This window comes from Capsicum annuum, chromosome 8, assembly GCF_002878395.1.
Source record: "Capsicum annuum cultivar UCD-10X-F1 chromosome 8, UCD10Xv1.1, whole genome shotgun sequence".
In the NCBI taxonomy this organism is placed as follows: Eukaryota; Viridiplantae; Streptophyta; class Magnoliopsida; order Solanales; family Solanaceae; genus Capsicum; species Capsicum annuum.
Genome location: NC_061118.1, coordinates 129,087,499 through 129,106,964, shown reverse-complemented (window position 1 = coordinate 129,106,964; position 19,466 = coordinate 129,087,499). Strand labels below are relative to the sequence as shown.

General features: G+C 35.8%; 1 non-coding gene across 1 annotated transcript; it reads left to right on the top strand.

Annotated features, from left to right (window-relative positions):
• The first annotated feature begins 14,793 nt into the window (after positions 1-14,793).
• On the top strand, positions 14,794-14,899 carry LOC124886846. Its single transcript, XR_007044252.1, has one exon. It is a non-coding gene; the product is annotated as a small nucleolar RNA R71 (small nucleolar RNA).
• The last annotated feature ends 4,567 nt before the right edge of the window (positions 14,900-19,466 follow it).

The window sequence follows — 19,466 nt, the reverse complement described above, 5'->3', positions numbered from 1 at the left end:
CTTGAGTCGTTATGGGATAGTGGATATGAGCTTAAGTTGCCTACAGATTTTGCGTTAGTAAACCCAGTGTTCAATGTCTCCTTGTTGAAGAAGTGTATTGGTGACCCAGCTGTAGTTATTCGTTTAAAAAGTGTAGATATTCATAACCATCTTTCTTATGAAGAAATTCCAGTCGAGATCCTTGATCTCCAAATTCATAGGCTAAGGAACAAAGAAGTTCCCTTGGTCAAAGTTCTTTGGTAGAATCATTCCATTGAGGGAGCCACTGGGGAAGCAGAAGTAGATATGTGTACAAAGTACCCTCATATTTTCTCCGTAAACTTAGACTCAGTTTCAGGGAACAGTTTTCCTTAGATTATCTCTTTTCCATTCTCAGTTCCAGCAATATAATCATCTTTTGTCATTGCATGCATTCATGAATCAGTTTAGATGTGTTTCATTTTTCAGACTCAGTCATGGTACCATATTTTCAGTTATGCATGTTCAGTATATGATTTTAATTTCCTCGGTATTCTCATCTTAATCAGTCTTATTTGAGGATGAATGGTCCCAAGGGGGAGATATTGTAATACCCTGTATTAGTCTTAGCGTAGTTTATCTTATAGTACATGCATAAGAGGCTTAAAACCTGAAAATTTAGCTAAGAGTTGGGGACTTAGTTTTATTTTTGGATTCTTAACTTTGTTGATTTTAAAATTGACCTTCCCAACCCTGAGACATAAGTTTTTGAGTTAATTCATGTTTAGGGGTATAAGGAGCATGTCTCGGGGAAATTTTGGATTTTTCTGACAAAGTTTGAGCTGTGTTTGGATTTCAATTCCAGCAGCTCAACGTGATTGCATCACATCGCGGTGGAATAACGATGGAATCACTGATGCATAGCGGTAATGGCCTAATCGGTATCATTGTTACGAATTTAAACTACAGAAGGGCAGTCTTATCTTTTCCCATCACCCCAATCCGTATTAACCCGGGATTTGGCTTAAGTTAAGGCATATTATGCCCAAAATCCCCAATTTTACTCTCAAATAAACCCTAATCTCTTCCCTAGTTCATCAAAATAAACTCTTTTTCCTTTCAATAATATCAAGAAAACAAGTTCCCAAATTCAAGAATCTCTAAGGAAGCTTAAAGAATTGTGTTTCTTTTCAAGGATTTAAGCTTTCAAGGTATGTTAGATGTTCATCCACCGGTCCTTTTCACCCATGGAATCCAAGAATCCATTTTCAAGTTTAAATGTTGATATTTACATGTTATTAAGAATTATATCCATGAACTTCCATGAATATCGATTTTATATCATGCTTAAAAATTGTTTTCATTGGAATTTGTCCATAACGTGTTTGAATGGTGATTTTTGCATGTCATATCCTTAACCCATCAAATTTAAGTAGTGAAATTATGTTACTATCTCATGTTTAACTATTCCCATGCTTTAATTGATGACCCTCATGTGTTTGATGAAATGTATAAGAGATGAGTTTTGAACAATTGTTCTTAACATGGTTTTAAAGTGTACATGTGTTATTATGGTTATTTCTATCGAGTCCTAGGGGTTATGAATAATCGAAAACTTAGTTATTTACTTAGTCTTGGTATTTTCATAATAGAAAATATGTAAGAACATTGTCAGTCCATTAGCTATCATATTCAGTTAAACTTAGGTCAGTTCAGTAATCCGTGTCTTTCAGCTAGGAGTAAAACTTAGCCCTCAGTGAACATAGGGATTGCGTCTCCCCCGCCAGTAGGCATGAGGCACTTGTCTCCCCCGTTAGTAGGCATGAGACGTTAGTAGCAATCCCTAGGTTCCATACCTATGGTGCCACCATAGACTTTGAGGGTCCTCCCTCAGTTAGGAAAGACACCCTCATCCTTCATGATATAAAATTAATGGATCCACACAGCCAGCATTAGTACCAGTTGCACGGTTCTGACACCCCTCCAACTGGCGTTACAGGTTGGACTCTGATATTATATTGGGGTATGTCGGTTATAGCTAGCTCCCACATTCTATGTTTGAAAGTCAGTATAGGTTTGCTTGACCATAGCATATAGCTATCAGTTATTTAGTTATCAGATTCTAGTATTTCAGTTTAAAGACTACTTCAGTATCAGGTTATATGCATGGTCATGCATTCTCTTATTTTACAGCTTTCACGCATACTATACACCAGTTATTTCAGGATATTCATTCAGTCAGTGATTATTCATGCACATGAGCCCATGATATCAGCCTAACCCTATCTAGCATACCAATACATTCAAAGTACTGACCGCATACTCGTTTTTTTTTCTATGATGTCTCATATCATAGGTTCGGACACTCAGGTTTCCGAATGCACTTAGACATTCCAGTGTATCAGTAGCATCAGTAGTGGTGAGTCCTTATATTTTGAGGACAAATTATATTTATTTCAGCGCTTTTAGTTTAGCAGTCAATTGGAGTTAGTTTGTTCCTTTCCCATCAAATGTTATTCATTCAGTTTTAAAGGTATTCAGACACTTCAGACAGTCAGTCAGTTTGTCATTATTTTTATCAGTTTTTGGACAGTTGTTTTCTGGCAGTTGTTTTCTTGCTTATGATTCAGAAATATTTTAGTATTTAAAACCTTATGGTGTATTTAGTTATTCCACACATGTTATTTTATTATTATTATTCATTGTCACAATAGGTACTAGCTCATGGGTTAGTTTGTGGTCACTTGTGATCGTAAGCACCGTATGGCATCCAGGGTTTACTCCCGTGTCGTTACCGGCTTGCCCTTAGTGTATTACTTCACTAATATCAGAATGTTGAAGCTTAGGATCAAGTAGGACTTTAAGGGTTGTAATGTAATCTAAGGGATAGGTGAAATTGTTATAGCCAGTAATAGTGGCTATCTTTCCTAAGAGCTTTAATACTTTGCTTATACATTAAGATCTCCCTATTGACAACCAAATTCCACCATATCCTTCTAAACACATCTGTTGTTTTTCCCCATCTCATTAAGCTAATGCAAAAGTATCATGGAAGGAGTAATCTCTAACAACTCAGGATCAAATTTTTAGCTCAATTTTTATCTCTTTTCATTGCATACTCCGAACCACAACACATATCAATTTTACAACACGAGTAGCTACCTTTTTTGGGGCCTCACTTTCACTTTTTTTCCTTCTAATTATTCTTACTCCATGTCTTTATTAATTTTTCAATTAAAGTACTAAGGAGCTTTGGATCAAATTATGATCAAACCAAAGAAAGTGTAGTAAGGCTACATACAAGGCTACCAAAGAATAAGCTATAGGCTGAACGCGGCTAACTAAGATTACGTATAACGGTAGATAGAAGAGGACATGAAACATGGGTATCAAACGAATTGCTTATATCATCTCCTAAACCAACACTCTTTATTTTACTTGCACACACACCAGGTAAGTTCTAGACATTAAATGCAACAACGAATACAAAAAACCTGACTTCACACATGGCATATGCTCAACTCAAGTAGGATAATAATATATTTTCAACCACACAATACATGAATTCAACATTAAGCCAAAAACATACAACAGTCATAAACTATAGCCTAGGAGTCTCAAAAGTAGTAATTCACACAAACAACATGCTTTTACATACAAAATCACTTGCATCATCCAATCATACTTTGCAATAACAAGAACATACCACCTATTCCTACACAAAAGTTTAAAATTTATTCCTAAAAAGAAAAAGGATACTGGGTTCAAAAAGCGCCCATATGGAAAAGAATCAAAAAAAAGAAACAACCACGGGGTGGTGAAGTATGTACCTACTAAAATAGCCCAAATAAACTAAATATTAAAGTGCAAAATCTTTTTGTAATTTTTAAAAATTTTCAAATTTAACCAAAACAGACTAAGAAAATAACTAAAACTAAGATCCTACAATATAACTTCACTCGAAACCAAGGAAATTTACATATCCCACACTTAAAACTTAGTTTCTCTCCAAAGTAAAGTCAAAATAAGGATAGAAATAATCCTTAAGACCTCTAGGCCTGTATAGTAGCATCTTTTAACATCAAGATTATCCGGGGACCCCATACTTAGTCTCTACCATGCTCCTTAACTCAAGTCTCTGGTACTCTGACTTCCAATCAACATATGAATCAACAAACACAAAAACTAGGTGAAGTAAAAAAGTAAATATATGAAAAATAAAATACCTACCTTAACATAGGTTTCCTTCAAAGCAGTGCCTAATTTAGTGTCGTGGCTTGACCCAACATCACTACTCAGCTGAATTCCTTCATCCTCTTCCTCCAACTTGGAGGCCGTCTTCTTATTTGTCTCTAACTTTTTGAGTGTGAACTCTTAAGGTAAATATTTTTCTCAACAACAGCCTTCTTAGGGTCATCAATCATCATCACTCAGGTATGAGGTGGTGGCTTGGGCAACTCAGTAAGATTATCTAAAGAGATACTTGGTCGTTGGGACTCCACTCCATACTAGTTCTAAGACAAACCAAACTTGAGCCTAGCCGTGTCAGCTATTTCAAGTCTAACCAGGACCGGAGACAACCCCCAATGCCCAAACCATCATCGAACTTACACTTCGTCTCAGATGAATTCTTAAAATATAACAAGATAAGAGAATATCAAGACAAAAATCATTATAAGTCTGTAACCAAAACCAATTGTTTGCAACCAAACATCCAAATAATACCAATACTAATGCCAATACCAAAATTTATACCGACTCCGCCCATGCCCAAAGTAGTCTGACAAAGCATCTAATAGAAACCAAAGAATATCCAGTCGGGATATGCCCCTGACCATAGCCAAACCCAAGTCCACAGAAATAGTTAAAACATGGAATAAACTATCACATGAAATGGTCTCTTTCAAAGTATGGAAGCTCATAACTTCAGTCTGACTCACGAGCTGATCCCGAATCCCAGTCAAAGTATAGAAGAGGTAGAAGTATGGCTAGTTCCTGTATCACGTAGGGATAAAACATCTAAAGATGATTTGAAGGGTGAACACTCACATGAAACTTGAGAATAAGGATAACATAATGATATAATCAACAGTTAAAATCATTTAAAAGCCAATGAACATAGTCAAATGCAAATACATAGATATGTAGTTTTTATATGTTGGGATAAGGAACAAGGCTTAATATGCTTTTCAAAACTTTAGCCTATATTGGTTAGATCAACCGTCAAATAATAGTACCCACGGGCTATATGTACTCGAACCCTCCAACATATACCAAGGGGTCTTAAGTACCCAATCATATAATGATTTATGGGGGAATCAAACCTCCCTAATCATGAAATAATAATTAGGGAGAATCGAACCTCCCTGGTCAATTTGACATCGACATTGGCAAATATGGTTTCCAGTATCAGTCACTCGGATATCCACTTTCACGACTCAGAAACACAACCTTTATTAGAGCCCAATTAAAATAGTTGTCACACATTCCCATTCAATGAACCACGATGCATATTTAGGCATGCATTGTTGGTATCATCATAAAAACTACATTTTCAAGGTAACACGCAATGCAAAAAGTACTTCCATTTACTTGGGCAGAACAACTCCCTTTGTTTATTAGTACACATTGGGGAACACCGACTCTCTTTGTTCATTAAATCACACTTTCAAACACTTCTTTACATCAAATCATTTTGAGACCTTTGTAGCTCATACAAATAGGGGAAACTTTAGGAAAAGTGCAATAGTTCATGACTAGTTCAATTTTACAAATTTCCTAAGTTCTCATTTCTAAAACCAATTTCACATCATGGGGTTGGTGTAATAACCCCTTTTAAAAGTCACAATTTTGGGAATGTCACAATTCCCTAGTTCATTGACCATACCCATGCACCCACAAGTTCAAAATCATATTAAAAGCATAAAAATCATATATTTATCTATCTCTCTCTCTCTCTCTCTATATATATATATATATATATAAACACGGGAAACATTGTTCAATTTATAACATTCAAAACCCTCAAGCTTGGTTTCCCAAATCAAAACAATAGCCTATGAACAATACTCTAAATCAAATGCTTGTACAAAATTAAAAATTAGGGGAGAGTAACATGCCTAGGATACCAAGAAATTTGGAGAAGAAAGCACCCTTAGAACCCTAGATGACCACTTTGTTTTAAACATCAACCTTTACTTGAGTAGAGGGTTTAAGAGAAAAATTAGGAGTATTTTATTCGGATTGAGCTGATAATGAAGTCCCAAGAAAGTATTTAAGCCGTCGGGTCCAAGGGGTTAAAGTGGGAAATTTCCAGAGTGTCCTTAACTTAAACCTAGAAAAAACCGCCTTTTGTTATGAGTCAGCCCCTTAACTCATACCCACATCTTACGAATCATCACCACGAGGCGTAACCAATACAGTGGCTAGGACCCCCACATAATGCCCACCTTGTGACTCCACCAACCCACTTATAAGGAGCTCTTATGACTCATAACGTCTAGTAGTAAGGAATACAAAATCTAAATGAATTAAATACTGGACATCCTATAATTTGAACCTATGACTTGTAACATATCCTCACAGCTCATAATGATCCATTCAACCTCAGAGAAAATCTTTCCTCTAAGTTTCTAACTTCGTTATGACTAGGGTCCTACGAACCATAACCATATCTCACAACTCATCGCCATAAGTCATGACCAAGGCAGTGAGCCCAAACCTCAAGAATTTTCAAGGGCAAAAATCTAGGGTGTTTTAATTCTCCCACACTTGGATCATTTATCCAAGAATAATGGGACAAGGTAACACATATACGATTTGAATACATAAACCTTTACTCTTACCTTTAACCAAGTAAGAAAATAAAGATGTTCAGAATAACACATACCTCACACACGATTTTTTAGATTAGTAAACAAGAATGGACACTTGGATTTCATGTCCTCTTCCACTTCCAAGTAACCTCTTCAACCATATGGTTCCTTCATAGAATCTTTACCGAAAATACGTCCTTCTCCGCAACCGATGAACTTACCAATCCAAAATTTTAATAGGGAATTCCTTATAATATAAGTAATCAAAAATACCAATATCTTTGGTAGGCACAATCAGCGATGGATCACCCACACACTTCCTAAACATTGACACAAGGAACACAAGGTTAATGGATCTCAAACTAGGAGGCAAACCCAAATCATGCGCAACATTACAAACCCTTTTCAACACCAAGTATGAGATGACATACGTGGGACCAAGTTTTCCCTTCTTCCCAACCCCATTACACCCTTCATAGAAGATACCTTCAAGAATACCCAATTGCCAACATCAAACTATAACTTCGTACACCTCATATCCGCATATGACTTTTGGCAACTTTGGGCAGCTTTAAGTCTATCCTGAATCACCTTTACCTTCTCCATTACTTGGTGAACCAAATCCAGGACAAACATCTTTTCCTCACCAACCTCAAACCACCCAATAGGAGAATCACACATCCTATCATACATTGTCTCAAAAGGAGTCATACTAATGCTAGAGTAGTAACTATTATAATAGAAAAAAATTATGAGAGGCAAATGATTAACCCAACTACCACCATAGTTAATCACGCAATCTTGAAGCATATTTTCCAATGTCTGTATAGTCCTTTCCGCTTGCCTATCTTAATACGGGTATCAGTACTAAGGTTGACCTTAGTACCGAAACCTCTATGAAACAAACACCAAAAATGTGATGAGAACTAAGAAGCGTGATCTGTCATGATAGAAATAGGCGCTCCATGCAACTTCATAATCTCTTGGATCAACAACTTTGCATAATCCTCTGTCAAATAATTAGTCCTCATAAGCAAGAAATAAGCAGACTTGGTCATCCTATCCTTGATACCAAAATCGAATCATACTTATTCAAAGATTAAGGAAGAATGGTAATGAAATCCTTATTAATTATCTCCCACTTTAATACAGGCAACTCAATCTCTTAATATAACCCTCTGGGCCTCAGGTGATCAACCTTCACTTGTTGAAAAACTATGCATTTAGCCAAAAATTGGCCACATCTTATTTTATATTATTCCACCTATAAATTTCCTTAAGATCATAATACATCCTCATTGAACTAGGATAAATTATGTAACGTGACTCATGAGACTCGGCCAAGATCCTATCTATCAACCTATCTAAATTGGGAAAACATAATCTGTGTCGGTACCACAAGGTAACATCGACAGTAATCTCAAAAGCTATAAACTTTTACTGACCCACATCTCCGTCGATTTTTATTAATACATGAACTAGTCCCTATTTTTCCTTTATATCAACAGCAAGGGATGACTTATCCACTTTTTTCACAAAAACATCACCATTCTTAGAGTGTAAGAGATGAACCCCAAGGTTTACCAAATGGTAAATATCTTTCACTAATTCCTTCTTAACTTCATCCACATGAGCTAGAATCTCCATGGTTAACCTGCTAAGAGAATTAGCTTCCACATTAGCTTTACCTGAAAGATTGTAGAGACTCATGTCATAATCTTTCAATAGCTCAAGCCACTTCCTTTGCTGGAGATTTAACTCCTTCTGGGTGAACACATACTGCAGGTTCTTATGGTAAAAAAAGATATATACATGGACTCTATACAAATAGTGACACTAGATATTCAATGTGAACACCATAGCCAACAACTCCTAGTCGCAGGCTAGGTAATTCTTCTCATGAGCCTTTAACTACCTGAAGCATAGTCCACAATCCTACCATGTTGCAATAACATACAACCAAATCCCAGGCGAGACGCATCATAATAGACAACAAAACCACTGATGTTATCATGTAGAGTCAAAACTGGAGTTGAAGTCAAGAAATCTGCCAGGCTTTTAAATTTACCCTCACAAACATTAGACCACAAGAAATTTAACTTCTTCTAAGTTAACTTAGTTAACGGGGTAGCTATAGTCAAGAAACTCTTCAAAAATCTCTTATAGTAGTCTGCTAAACCTAAAAAACTCTGAATATCGATTGTAGTCATAGGCTTAGGCCACTTCTTAACCATTGCAACTTTCTGTGGCTCCACCATGATCCCTTTACTAGAAATAATATGACCCAAATAAGTAATATCTTGCAATAGGAACTCACACTTCAAAAACTTAGCATACAAATATTAATCTTTCAAGGTTTGCAATATGATACGAAGTTTATCAACATGATTTGCCTCACTCTTGGAATACAACAGAATATAATCTATAAACACGATAATGAAAGAATCCAAAAACTAATGAAAGACCCCATTCATCAAGTCCATGAATGTCGTCGGGGCATTTGTCAAACCAAAAGACATGACTAAGAAATCATAATAAAACCATACTATGTTTGGAAGGCAGCCTTAGGGATATCCACCTCCCTAACCTTTAGCTAATGATAACCAAACCTAAGATAAATCTTAGAGAAACATCTAGCACCCCAAAGTTGGTCAAGGAAATCATCAATCCAAGGAAGATGATACTTATTCTTCACATTAACCTTATTCAAATAATGATAATTGATGTTCATTCAAAGAAAAACATCCTTCTTATTTATGAACAGAACAAGACCACTCTCACTAAGATACACTACATAGAATAAAACTCTTATCGAGCAGGTCTTTCAACTGCTCCGTAAGCTCCTTCAACTTAGCTGGAGCCATTCTATATATAGGGATAAATATAGGACGAGTGTATGGAACAAGATAATTCCCAAAATAAATCTCCCTATCAGGAGGGACACCAGGAAGATCATCAAAAAAACCTTGAGAAAGTCACTAACCAAGGGAATGGATGTCAATGAAGGACCCTCCGAGTTAAAATCCTTAACTCAGGCCAAATAATAGGGAAATCCCTTGGAACTCAACTTTAAAGCTCTAAGATATGATATGAACCTTGTCTTAGGCACTAGAGAACCCCCTTCCCACTTAATGACTGGTTCATTAGGGAATTTAAATATGACCTTACGAGTCCAACAATCTTAGGAGTCATAGCATGAATAAAAATAATATTTTTCTAATATGACATTAAAATCAATCATGTCCAACTCTATCTGATCTACTAGAGTTTATCTACCACCAATAGATACCACACAACCCTTATAGACTCTTCTATAAACCACAGTCATCCACTGAGGTTAAAATAGAAATGGGGTTAGGGATACACTTGAGATAAAAACAAAATGCACATCCACAAATGGGGTCACATAAGAAAGAGTAGACCCTGGATTTAGCAAGCAATACATAATAAGATAAAAAAGTTGTAATGTACCCGTAATGACATTGGGAGGTGCCTTAGAGTCCTAGCAAGTAGAAAAAGCATACAAGAAATTTCGACTTGTGTCGATGCCAGAAGTAGAAGTAGCAACCTTTGGTGCATGAGCTGACGAATTGGTAATAGGAATCTTATTTGCCCCTGAAGAAACCTTAAAAGGACAATCTCTTTGCAGATGACTAGTATGGCCACATTTAAAATATTTGTTCCTCTTTTCTACACAAAATCCATGTTGTATCTGTCTGCATAATTTACAAGGATGATATGATGGAGCAGACTGAGACCCACTAGCCTGAGATTAGGCACCTATTTCCCTAAACAAACTATAATGCTGAGAACGATGGTTAACCGCTAGTTTTGAATAAGGGGCACTAGCTGTAGAGTAGGAACCAGAACTCTTCCACTTCTTCTTAGACCACTTTTCACCATCTCTATCACTCTACTATTGACCTCTACCTTAATTAGAAAATTTAAACTTCTTATTCTGTCTTTCCCCTATATTTTCCTATTTCTTTTTCCCTTCCTTAACATGTTCCATATGCATAACTAATTTAGAGATGTTCATATCCTGGATTAACAAAGCAGCCTTACTCTCTAGAATCAAATAATAGGGCTATCCATAGGCAAAATTTCTCATTCTATCCCTTATGCTAGACACTAACTTGGGAGCATATTGGGACAAATAATGAAATTTTAAGGCATACTCCTTGACCTTTATCCTACCTTTCTTCATATTAACAAGCTCTTCTACTTACGCCTTTCTCAACTCCTGAGAAAAGAGGCGGTCCAAAAAAGCACTAGTGAAATCATCCTACAGTGAGGATTTAGCACCATCTCCCCTAGGCTATTCCTATCTTCATACCATTGGTATGCTATATCTTTCAACTGATAGGCTGCGAATTTTATACCCTCGACATTAGTAGCATGCATAACCCAAAAGATCTTCTCCATCTCGTAGTTAAAACCCTAAAGATCCTTCTCACCCTTAACACAACTAAACATAGTAGGGCTCAACCTCATAGACTAACCAACCCATGTGGCCTCAAAAGATGGGGTAGTAGAAAAATGCATGCTCAGACTAAAAAGCCACCAACTGAACTAACATACGAATAGATTGATGAAATTCTACGTACATCACATCAGCTTAAGGAGCTCGAGGAGGAATAAAGGGGACCGGAGGAACTCTAGGAGGGAAATTAGGAAGTGGACCCCAAGACCGTGTTTGTATCCCATAAGCAGGGTGTGTCCCATCAGCATTGTCCTCAAGAGGGACAGAGGAGTTTCTATGAACTTGAGATAGTCAAGGAGGCATGATCTAAAAAGCAAACAAATAGGAATTAGAGATACTCAATACCTTAGACTTTGTAGCTTGAAATAGAACAACAAGAAAGGGAAATATTCCAAAATATCTTGTAGCCTCCCCTTTATAAGTGTGGCGCGCTACACACCCATAAAAGAGACTTTACTCAACACAGATTTTATCGTACATCCAATGACACAAAACCTAGATCTAATACCAATCAAATATGACCTAAATTAGGCCTGGCCATGACGAGTATCTCAAGTCCAACTAGGACTGGAGACCGCCCCTAATACCCAAACCGTCGCCCAATTTACACCCTATGTCGGGTGAATTATGAACATATAACAAGAAAAGAGAATACCAAGCAAAAACAATTACAATAAGTCTATAACCAAAACACACCATTAACAACCAAACATCTAACAAATACCAATGCCAACACCAATACCAACACCGTTCATGCTCAAATTAGTCTGACAAAGCCTCTAATCAAAACCAAACAATATCTAGTCGGGACATGCCCCTGACAGTAGCAAAAACCAAGTACAAAAAAATTTTCAAAAAATTAAAAATAACCATAGAATGAAATGGGACCTTCCAAAGTATGGAAGCTAACCACTCCAGTCTTACTCACGAGCTGGTCCCAAATCTTAGTCAAAGTTTAGGAAAGATAGAAGTATGGCCAGTTCCTGCATTGTGTGGGGATACAACATCCAAAGATAGTTATCAAGGTGAACGCTAGAATGAAACCCCAGGATAAGGATAACTTAATGATATAATCAATAGTTAAAATCATTTAAAATCCAGCACACATAGTCAAATACAAATACATAGATATTTATATGCTACATGTCGGGATAGGGAACAAGGCTTAACTTACTTTTCAAAATATTTGCCTGGATTGTGTAGCTCAATTGTCATATAATAGTACCCACTGGCTATATGGGCCCCATCTCTCATACCCTAGTCAGTTCCCAGTATGTGTAGCCGCACAGAGTAAAGAATAATCTTATATATATGCACATGAGGGACTTGAAATCTCAAACATATACCAAGGTAACTTAAGCACCCAATCATATAATGATTTATGGGGGACTTAAACCTCCCTAATCATGAAATAATAATGAGAGACTCAAACCTCCTAGGTCACTTTGACCCCCACGTCGGCAAACGTGGTTTCCAGTATTGTCAAGCGGACCTCCACTTTCATGACTCAGCTACACATTTCTTATTAGAGCCCAAATTAAAATAGTTGTCACATATTCCTATTTAATGAATCACGATACATATTTAGGCATACATTATTGGTATCGTCATACCACCTCCACTTGCAACATAACACATCATGCAAAAACAACTTTAAATAACTTGGGAAGAACAACTCCATTTGTTCATTAATACACATTGAGGAACACCAACTCCCTTTGTTTATTAAATCAAACCATTGTATTTCAAACACTTCTTTACATCATGCAATAGTTCAAGACTATTTCAATTTTACAAATTTTCACAATTCTCATCACTAAAACAAATTTCACATTATGAGGTTGGGGTTATAAATATTTCAAAAATTCACAAGTTTGCGAAAGTCATAATTCCCTAATTCATTCACCGTACCCATGTAGCCATAAGTTCAAAACCATATTAAAAGCATAAAAATAAGATATAGAAACCATAACCTTTGATTTCAAAACAAAAATAATAAACTATGAACAACCATTTAAATCACATGCTCTTGAAAAATTAACAATAAGGGGAGAGTAACATGCCTGGGATTCATAGAAATTTGGAGAATAAATCACACTTAGAACCCTAGATGTCCACTTTCTTTGAAACCCTAGACTTAACTTGAACAGAGAGTTTTAAATATTATTTGGGAGTGCTTTATTAGGAATGAGGTTATAATGAAGTTCCAAGGAAGGTTTTAAGTCATGGGGTTCAAGGGGCTAAATTAGGAAATGTCTAAAGTGCCCCTAACTTAAAAGCTGGAAAAACCCACCTTTGGCTATGAGTCAACCCCTTGACACAAACCCATACCTTACGACTCGCGACTATGATCCATAACAAAGACAGTGACTAGGACCCATTTACACTGCCCACATTACAACTCTGCCAACCCACTCATAAGGAGATCTTACAACTCTTAAGGTCTAGTTATGATTAATATAGAACCTAAATAAATTGATCACTAAACATCCTACTATTTAAATCTATGACTCATAACATATCCTCACGGCTCCTGCCGCTTCACCTTACTTGGACATTCCCTGTAAAATATCTAACAAAGTCAAATTAATGTGAAATTCTTTGAACGTGTCAAAGAACTTATTAAAATAAGCATATTCTTTAGCCTTTTCAGCCACTATAAAATTGGTGGTGGTGTTCTTTCATTCACTTGATCGACACCTTTTACTTTTGGGTACTCATACTTTCTCAAATTTCCAGCATCATTACTTTCAACTAGTTGAGGAACCAACCCTATATATACCTCTTTAGTTATCTTTGAAGGTTTGTTATTCAGCTTTTACCACTGCTCAAGGTGATTGGCATCACATTATTTGGGTGCTCTTTATCACTTGGAAATCCACCTTATATCCTGGTATTTTATGCCTAGGCTAGTTTTCCCAACTATTACACTAACCTTTTCAAAGCCACTTTTTGATTTTAATTTCAGCAGCCATTTTTTCTTTCTTGGCTAGAATCTTCTTTAAGGTTTCCTCTATGCTACTAGCTTGTTTATTATGTCTCTAAGGTTCTGATTAGTTCCCCATGCATAATTGGGTTGAGTCTTTCACTTTTGGTTGTAGTCATTCGCACAAGTTGGCTTATTTTTATTGCCTACAAAATTTATGGACTAATGATTTTCTCCACGCAGGTCTGCTGAGTGGCCACTATGGCCACAAATATCACACTATGATAGGGTCTACTGAACTTCATTCACCTGAGCAGGAGAATGATTCATACCTAACCTGCAAAACTATGCCATTATCTGATTATGGAAAGTAGAGATTTGGTCGGCTATGGCTGTAACACTATCAACTCAATCATCTTTGTAGCTATTTTCACTGAGCTTCTACACATGTCACTATACCAATCTAAATTTCCTTAAGCAATATAATTCAAAAAGGTATATAGTTCATCATAAGTCTTTTCTAGAGCCTGACCACCTATAGTTGAATTTAGCAAAATTATCGTGTTATGGTCAAATCATCAACAAATATGTGAGTTAATACCTTATTAGACAACTGATGATGTAGACACTCCTAAAGAAGAGACTTGAATATCTCCCAAGCATAATAAAAGATCTCAATTGGCTTCTGCTTAAAGCTTAAAATCTCATTGTGTAGTTTCTCGGTCTTGCCGGATGGAACAAATTGGATGTGGAACATCCAAGCTAAGTTATCCCTTATAGTGATTGAACTTGCCAACTTTGCATTCAATCACTTCTTTGAGTCCCCTAAAATTAAGAAGGGGAAGAGTCTCAGACTCATATAATCAGTGGACACTCTAGTAGGGATGTATGTGTCACGATTTCTAAGAAATTCTACAAGTGAACCTATGGATCTTTATATAAAAGCCAAATGAATTGACCACTGCTGTACAAAATCTACACTAAGTTCTACTTATGTTCAAATCTACCTCCAGCAGTCGGTCTGTAAATAGAAGTAGTCACATTAGTCTCAAGTAGGATTGCCACTTTATGAACTGTCCTATGGGATGGTGAACTCAGCCATGGGTATAGGACTATCTTCTTCTTCATAAGTTTGCAGGATCCTATATAGAAGTAATGCTTCTCTTTTTTTAACGTAAATATTACTCAGGATTGAGGTCTAATTCAACCAACTTCCTATCCCTTACTATCTTACAAGTTTGCTCACCTATGCCTACAAAGTTAAAAGCCAAGATCAAGTGAACAGCACTAATAAAATCATAAAGTACAACTAAAACTAGAGTAGTTTAAATTTTATAAGTCCCCAAAAATGGTGCCAAAAACTTATTGTGCCCAAGAGAACATGCAAATATACGTGGTCCACCCAAGTAAAATAGTGGCCTTAAATAAACCCGTGTATCTATCCCACAGGTACTAGTGTTAAGAAATTCTCTAATTTAAGTTCAACTATTAATGTACGTGTATCTATCCCACAGGTACTAGTGTTGAGAAATTCTCTAATTTAAGTTCAACTATTAATATTAAATCAGTGCAAACATAACCAAAAGGTGTTTGAAAGTTATAACCAATAGTAAACTAAAGTATTATTGTATATTAAAGTTCCTGGACAATCAATACGGTGAAAGTCGGGATTATTGTACCGCGAACAATCATATTATGTTATAGAAATTCATTATTTATTTTAATTATGTTGGTTTGTGGTTCACAAGGTCAATACTAAGACTATGGTCTTCCAATCCTATAATCAATTATCTAACTCATCCCCACAACTACATCATTGATCCAGGATGCAAGAATTAAGTTAAATATACTCATATTCGATCATGTAATTGAACCAAATAGCTCACTTAATTATATTCTTATTAAAATTACAAATCATAACTTTATTCAAGGTAATTTATGATCCTATTTTATCTACCCTATGTTCTATCCTGACATTCCTCCTTCTGATTTTAATATAATCATAGCATACATTCTAAGAGTCAAGGACCCTTAAAATAGTAATAATAAGGATAAGAAAACCAACAATGATAAATAAGCAAAACCAAATCAATTCATAATAATAATACTCATGATCTTGGCCTAAACCTTGAAAAAAAAACTTTTAATGACTCATTGACATATACGTAGTCACAAGAGATGAATACATGATAAAATCCAAAAGTAAACTAAATTAATGGAATAAAAACCCTAATTTAAGTGTTTTCCATCCTCTCTTCAAGCCTTAAGGTCGTCCAAAGTGTTTATGATAATGTTAAAGTATCCTATTTATAGGAGGGCAAAGCTGCCCAATTTAGAGTTGTCTTTATGCCACGCCAATATCGCGCCATCTAGGTAGTATGGCATGAAATAATTTCATTGAGATACTGTAAATTCATTTTATAATGCAAAACAAGGTGTCCCACGGCCCTATCACGGAACCTAGGCAGATGGCATGCCAATTAGTCAAGAAATTCCAACTTTGGTCAAGTCTTATCCCATACGTATGCCCATCTATTCCAAGCTTTGTGGTGTAGTTTATACTTGATTTACAAATTATAAATAAACTAGATATCATCATTATAACCTTCCAAAGCTTCATTCAACATGAAACACCTCACATTAGAGCTCAAAACAACTTATAATTCAAGACGATGAATTAGTAATGAACTAGCTTAAGCTAAGAGTAATAGTTTTGTCATTTGCACTTTTAACTTACTGTTTTGACACCAAACTCACTATGAACTTAATTTAAACACTAAAAATATATAATTTTACACTTAGATGCTTATTTATACAAGAATTAACTGATTAATCACAAGATAAATCCTTAAAACAAAGGTAATTAAGCTCTGATAACAACACTAAAGTGCATAAATCCACCTCAGATCAGTTCCCAGCTCTAACTTAATGCAAAAATTGGTGTCCCAATTTTGAGGTATACTAGTGGGTCTGGCGGAAAAAACATTCTAAAATTTGGAGACTATCAAAATTGGCTCTATAAAAGAGGACTCTGCATCAACATCCTGAAGATGAGCTAAAAATATTGCCCTTCCTCACTATCCTTTTATCCTAGACAGATGATATAATTTATATTGGTTTGGACTTATACACTCTTTCCCACTCTAGTTCCTTCATCCTAGGCACAACTAGAGTCTCTATTTTAATAGTGTAGCAGTAAAAAATAACATGAAATGGAGATAACTATGTCATACCAAAAACTATATCTAAGTACAACATATCCATAATAACTAAATCTAAAATCTAATAAATCATATAGGACAAAAATGATAAACATAGGGTACTATCACAGACTCACCCACTAGAGTAGACCCATAAACATGATAATTAAGAACATCACAAACCAGGTTTAGACCCATCACAAGCTATAAAGATACACAAGAATAAGCAGACCTCAAATCAAATAAAATAGAAGTCATTCGATCACAAATAGAAATAGTACCTATGATCACTACATATATGCTTTATTATCAGTCTTTCTAAAAAATACATAATAGTGAGCACAATTATCAATCAAAGATAATTATTTTCCCATTGCACTCATCACTCAGTTCCATCATTTTCTCAACCATCATGACCACTTGTCTAGTTTTCTATTATCTCTATGGATAAACACTACCGCCAGTTCCCCCCTCTCTACTTATTGGGACTGTAGAACGAGTGTAATAATGTATCTAGGCAATTACAGGACTTATAGGACACCCTCTTTTAAATTGACTAACCACACTATAATAGTAACATCCCTACCCAAGAGAAGGCCTACTGGTGAAAGAGTAAGAAGCCCGTTGACCCCTAATAGCTTATGCCTGAGAAAAACCCTTAGTTGAATAACAGTAAAAACTGGAAAAACTGATTGAATAGAATGGGCAGAATAGACCTACTGACTATGTCCTTTAAAGTAAGACATACTAAAACCTCCAGCATTCTAAGATTTCTCAGCTAACATCTAAGCCTGGCCCACTTAGGTAACCCCCTCAAACTTTTTCACATAGTTAAAAACTACGTTAAACCTTTTTCTTGCTAAATTCATAAGCACATGCAATACTTAAAAGTCATGATTCAAACCTTTAATATAGAGACCAATCATCTCCATCTCAGAAGTCAACAGGTATGTATCATATCATGACGAAGAATGTAACTTGGCCTCATAGGCTATAATCGATATGTCATTCTATTTCAATGCAAAAAACTCATCCTTCTTATGGTCACAAAGGGCCCTTGACACATATTTCTCTAACAACAAAATGTGGAACAGCTCCCAAGTCAATGCAAGTAAAATTGGTGGTTGACATTTAACATATGCTCTTCATCATTTTTTAGTGTCCTTATCTAGTAGAAAATTCACAAACTCAACTCCATATTTCATCACAATTCCCATAAAATGTAACCTCTCCTAACAATCAATAATAAATTCAAAGGTATCCTCAGAATCTACACCCTGGAATGTTAGAGGTTTCATCTTCTAAAATTTTATAAGTAGTTAATGTTCTGTACCAGTCATCACTAAACCCAATACAAAAATCAATAGTCCATAAAGATTTATCCATTCTAGGAGACATGCCAACAGTAGTGAAGCACCTTTGGTTTTGGTCCTAGAAAAAAAATTGAGTTTTTAAACACACTATCTAGACTATGACTCTCCCTATGCATTGTAACATGTCACTATAGATATTAAGGACCAAATAGTAGCCAAACCTATATGATGTCAAAAATGTTCTACCTTGCCTATTACTTGACCAAATGAATCATATGTATCAGTATGATTCATAAGGTATGACTCAAAACCAAACTAGTGTAGGTACCCAAGGTGTTTTCTCTTTAGTACGACTAGAACATAATGAATCATATGGACTCTTAACAATTTGTATGGTCCTTCTATAATGGGGCCAGATGGACTCTCAACAATTTGTATGGTCCTTCTATAATAGGGCCAGTGTTGATGGCCCTAGACACTGTCCAGCCTATGACTAAAGGCAACAAATCATAGGGTGACCCGGCAAGTCGTAAGGTCACCCATAGAGACAAGGCTACATTTTTCAGTCTTTAATTTTAAAGGCACTATGGAAATTTCCCTATTTACACACTTAGACCCCACATCCATAAAAATACCTTTGGGTCATTATTTTAACACTCTAACAAATCAAAAACCCACATTATTCTCTCATATTCTTTTAAGAAAAGCAAGCTAGGATTTTCTCAAGGTTGACCATCTAGGGGTCAATTCAAGGTTTCTTCTCCATAATTG